The following is a 6,000-nucleotide window of genomic DNA, read 5'->3' as shown; positions in this document are numbered from 1 at the left end:
ATATATTTTTTAAGATATATGGGTGTGTGCGCACACATACATACATTCCTCATATGAATTCTATTTCTTAGTCATATGTGTTTTTATATATATCCATATATTCTATTTTAAGAACAAACATTAAAGACCCGGGGAAGCTTATTATTGCTTTCACAAGTGCCTTAAATGGTAACTTAGGCTGGTCCTGAAAGACTTAATCTCTCTAAATACTTAGCTTAGTTTACTCAGGGTTAGAAGAGATGATGCTGGCATACTCACTAAGTTAGAATGATAATAAAAATCTTCCAAACACATTTACAGTGTAATATCATACCTCTGCTTGGGTATATTAATGCAATATCCCTTGATGGCTAATGGACACTGGGCACTCTGAGGCTCAGTCTTCTATTTGAGATGATGTACTACTCAGTAATTCGATTACCAGTAATGGGACTCAGCCATGAGAAGGAATCTGATTTCATCTCTGAGGTGGAAAGAAGCAAGCAACAGACAGATTCCAACACAGGTTGTGTTTTGTTTTCAAAGTAGATATTTTGATGAGGTATATGGGTCACCTGGCAGCTCCTATTCATCACTCAATTTCTAATCTCCTTGCTGTGACCATGCACAGCACAAATCAGACCATTCCCGTGCCTTGAGGGGTTCTCTGCTCTCTTAGAGGCCCAAATCACCTACTTCTGGCACAGAATTATAATCATTGCTTTCCAATACTTGACCAATGGTTCTTTAGAAAGAAAGATTAGGAGTCCTAAAGAAATTGTTCTGATCTTGAACTGTCTTTGAGCTTCTAAATGCTCTGAGAGTTAGCCCCTGGGGCACAGTGGAAGCCCTCTCCCCAATCTCTGTGCCCCACATTCTTACTCTTCTCCTTAGGGGTGTGTATCAGACTTTTTCTTAGACTTCCATGTATGTAACAGCGTAAGGATGGCTCTCAGAGACGGTAAAAGCAGCAGATGTCTCAGCACCCATTAGCAGATATAAAACATGGTCAGAAGCACTTCATGCCCCAAATTTATGTTCTTAAACATCACTGATTACAACTTCTAGACCATTTTTGAGACTAGGTGAATCTATGATACTAAATAGTGATGTTACTTATGTGAGTCATCCTGTATAAAAGAAAGAAATGTTATGATTTTATAATTATTTTTTACATTATCCACTACTGTATTTGTTCACCTCATGTGATGTCATTGTTGTTAATTAGTGTTACTGTAACTTTGATTTCAACTTATGTCTGACCAGAGTCTGGGCTAACTCTGGATTTAAGGGAATTAAAGGGCCTTTAAAAATAGTTAATTTATTTCCTGATGTCTAAGAGGAAACAGTAGTGTTACAGCAGGGTGTAAAGACAGCTGTTTCATATGGGTCTGGAAAACAGTGCTCTTTGTTCTCTGTGAGAATTTAAGTATAGTGATATCATGGGGATGCTTGAAAGAAAGATTAGGAGTGATATCACTCCTAGGAGTTTTCTGGGTGATTTGTCATTTCACAATGTGATATTTTGTCCAAATGTTGTCAGTTTTCAAGATTAAAGTAATCTTATTAAAAATAGCTTAACATTCTTTGGTCAAATATACCCTCCCTATGTGATACTTATGGAAGTATCAAATATTCCACATTCTGATGTTGGGCTACTCCATTCTGTTGTGATTTTCTCTTGATCTCATCCTACACTAGGCCAGTGGTTTTCAAAGTGTGGTTCCTTGGGCCAGCAGCATTGGTATCACATGAGAACTTGTAAAAATTCAAGTTCTCAGGCCCTACACCAGAACTATTGGATCAGAAGTTCTGGAGTTGGGAGTCCAGCAGTCTCCAGTTTGTGAGAGAAACTCCAGGTGATCTGACGCACGCTAGTTTGAAAGCCTTCGCCCTTGGTCAATTTTGCCCTCAACACGTAGCACCATGGATGTAGTTTCATGGTAGCACCACATAAATTAGCCCAATTTTCTGATGCTAGGTTGTTGCATTTTGTTGTAATATTCCCTGTGGGTTTGTAAGGCAAGTTCACACCCTGAAGTTACAATTTCTTCAGAATGAAATGGACAGGTCTATTCCATGAACTGTAGAAAGAGGCAGATCCTGGGATAGGCAATGGGGACCTGGAAATGAAACCACCTACCCCATGCAGAGGGATCTTGTGAGACCATTGTCAGCAGGGGTGGTGGCATAGAGGCCCAAGGAGAAAGGAGCCTGTGTGACAGTTCTTGGGTCACTGTCAGAACAAACCTGAGAAAATAGTGTAGAGGCCTAATTCAGGATGGGTGTTGCAGGCATGGTAATGTTGGCAGTAGAGATGAATGTTATACCTAGAGGCTGGTGAAACTCAAATATGCATTCACACCTGTTGGACTGCCTACTTGTCACAACTTCCTTTACCCCTACTTTGCTGACCTATAATTCTAACTCAGTGCCTGGTTCTCCCCTGTCTCACACTGTACTGACCTTTCCCTTGGCCCTCACATTATAATATATAAAAATCAATGAGATTTGAAAGGCAGGACATACCGTTTCACAGTTAAGACAAGGATACTGCAAAAACACATCTTATTAATTCTCATTCTTCCTCCATTTTTCTTATGACACTATAAACCAACACCCATGAAGTAATCAGAAACTGAAGAAAGCATAAATCTCACCTAAGAATTTTGAGAGGGATAATAAGGCCTTACCCTTCACTGGTAAGAATTTAGGAAAGTGAGGCAAATTTCAGAGTTCCAGTCAACCTATTTAGCCTCTTTGACTTTTCTTTGAAAGTTATACATTTATGTTTTAGGGTTTTTTTTTTTAAATTTTGATTTATTTTTGAGAGACAGCGCACAAGCAGGGGAGGCGCAGAGAGAGAGGGAGATAGAAGATCTGAAGTGGAATCCACGCTGACAGCAGTGATCCTGACACAGGGTTTGAACCTACAAACCTCAAGATCATGACCTGAGCAGAAGTTGGATGCTCAACCGAGCCACCCAGCTGACCCTACGTTTTACGTTTTTAAAAAGAGAACAATTTCTTCTTTTTATCTTGAAATGAGGTCTTTATGGAATTTTGTTAAGAATCCTAAGGAGTTCAGAAACAAAACCAAATAAAACAACAAAACAATGTAGATGAACAACATAGCCTCAAATACGTGTTCCATCACTAGATTTTTATTCTAACTTCTTAATCTCCCATTCTCTTTTGATTCCAATAGACACTCCTAGACATTTCTTATGGGTTTTATATCCAGGCTGCCAAGATGAACATCTTATTTAAGACTTTCCTTGATTCAAATGCCAATCCAGTCATTTCAATCATTTCAGCTTTCCCTCAGGGAATATCCAGAGTGGAGTTGCCATCTAGGCACCAAGAGTGACAGCGTGATTTAGCTGCTAAATCACGGGGGAACAGCTTGTGGTCCTTCCAAACATTTTCACAGAACATCTTTTATTATAACAAATTTAGCTTTCTTTGTATAACTGAAAGTGATTGCATTGGTTAATAGATCTTTTTGAGTTGTCCTTATGTAAAATTTGGACATGTCCCTAAATTTCTACATGGAGCAGGAACTATGTTATCAGAAGAGTTTAGTGACAAATATACTGGATTATCAGTAAGGACAGCTGGTTTTGTTACTTAACTTCTCTAGGCCCCACTTCTTCATCCATAAAATGAATGAATTGAATTCTGATCTTAAATAATATTTAGTAGCCTTTAAAGTCTAGTCCAGACATAAATATTGTTGATGCTGTAAAACTTAATTTGATCTGTTCTTTTGCATTACCTCACATTGTCTGGTTGAGTTTCTTTGCACAGAATAGTAATAAATGCTACTGGATGACTCTTAGACTATGTTTCCAAAACTGTGTCCTGGCATTGCTTTCTTGAGACACCCACGCCTGACTTTGTATGACTCCACTCTTTCAGCAACGCACTTCTGGAACAAGAAGTACTCAGCTGGTGAAGGATGAGGCTGGACATCATCCTGAAATCAAATAGACTCATCTAAATAGCCTACGTCTATTGGCAAACCAGCCCAATTCCATAGTTCTCAAACTAAAATAAAAATCCATTTCACTTCCTTCTCTGGCTTGAAGTCCCAAGGCCAAGTACATCGGGATGAATAAGGCAAAACCTTGGAACAACTTCCACGAAAACTTGTTTTAAATAATTGCTTATTTTATGCCAGATGTTCTGTCATATACTTTAAATATTTTTTTATTCTCTTAACAACTCAGTGAAGTAAGTATTAGCATTCCCATTTTACAGGTGAAGACATAATCTCAGAGCAATTTGGTGACTTGTCAAAGATCATGCCCCTAGTAAATGATAGAATCGATTGGAACCCAGGTCAGTTTGGATGCTCTTTCCACTATATCATCTTGCTTCTCACATTTTAGATATTTACAAAGAAACATATAATATTAGAATACAGAAGCATAATAGCATAGACATTTGAGTAAAAAGAACATTATTCCATATAAATATGGCCTTTCCTTTCAGTACACCTAGATGTGGCCCACACAGCTGCCAAAGATTACTTAGCAGTCTCTAATTTCAACCCTTCCCTCTCCAGCTTATGTTTCTTGCTGGCAGAATAGTAGGATCTAGGAATAGAATCTCCTCAGTTGGGTGAATTTAAGCTGTTCCTCAGTGATGGTCACCACTTAACATTACCACAACAAAAAACACACCTCTTGAGTTGCTAGACAATCGTTTGCCCTAAATGCTAACGAAAAAAGATATTTTAGTGAACTATCAGTCCCTGGTTGTTGTTTTTTTTTTGGGGGGGGGGATCAGACAGAGACAAAGAATGTAGTCACTTCGAAGCATTTTGTTGAACAGTTACATTTCCTGGACATGTAGAATGATGGTACTGATTGCTATGAGGTACCTCAGTTGGACTGTAAAGATGATTTGCTCACACAAGAATTACTCTAGATCCAAGAGATAAAGACGTTATGGCTGCCAAATTCAGAGTCATCCAGGAGTGTAGAAGATAAGTGATAAGGAGAGAGGACAGAAACTTTTAAAGATACCGATGTCTAAGGGCTTAAACAAAAATTAAGAACAGAGAAGTAGGATAGGGCAAAGAGAGGTCTGACAATCAGATTTAGGATTAGGATGAATATTGGCACAAATGAATAATGGCACAGATGGTTAGAAATGCAGGAAGGGGGCACCTGGGTGGATTCGTCGGTTAAGCGTCCGACTTTCCCTGAGGTCATGATCTCGTGGTTCTTGAGTTCAACCCTGTGTCGGGCTCTGTGTGGACAGCTCAGAGCCTGGAGCTTGCTTCAGATTCTGTGCCTCCCTCTCTCTCTGCCCCTGCCCTGCTTGTGCTGTTTCTCCCTCTCTCAAAAATTAAACATAAATATTAAAAAAAGTTTAAAGAACATTAAAAAAAAGAAATGTAGGAAGGAGCTTTTTCTAGGGTGGGAACTACAGGAACTCAGTAAAACTGAATATGTTTTATAAGACTGAGAACATATATTGGAATATGTGTCACTCCAGTGACAAAATTTTCAGATATCCTTGGATCTCATTGCCATTTGGGCTGCTCAGAACAGATACCATACAGGCATTAAGGCCAGTTAAATTAAACATAGTATAATTAAGTCCTAGTATGATGTATCTATAGTTTTAATTATTATAATATCTCATATTACATACCTCACAAACAAGAAACACAATGCATACTTGCTTATTTTGCCACAACTTAAAAAGTTGATAAGTCAGATGGTAATATTGTCACATAACATGAATATTACCATTATGTTCCATTGTTCCTACTACTGCTTCTTGCATCAGTTCTTTGTCATTCATTCCTGTCCTCATTCATTCATCAAATACTTATGTCCAGAACTTACTCTGTGCCAGGAAATCTGCAAGATGCTAGAGGAAGAGAGAGGAGTATGAGAAAGGCCCCATCACCAAGGAATTCTGTTCAGTGGGATAAACAGACTCTCAAACCCCAAACCTCAGTACAGGGTGACAGTGGTGGGCCAGAGGCACATTTGAAGTCTG

This window comes from Felis catus, chromosome C1, assembly GCF_018350175.1.
Source record: "Felis catus isolate Fca126 chromosome C1, F.catus_Fca126_mat1.0, whole genome shotgun sequence".
NCBI classification, from domain to species: domain Eukaryota; kingdom Metazoa; phylum Chordata; class Mammalia; order Carnivora; family Felidae; genus Felis; species Felis catus.
The sequence above is the reverse complement of the archived record's forward strand: the minus strand, read 5'-3'. Positions refer to the sequence as shown.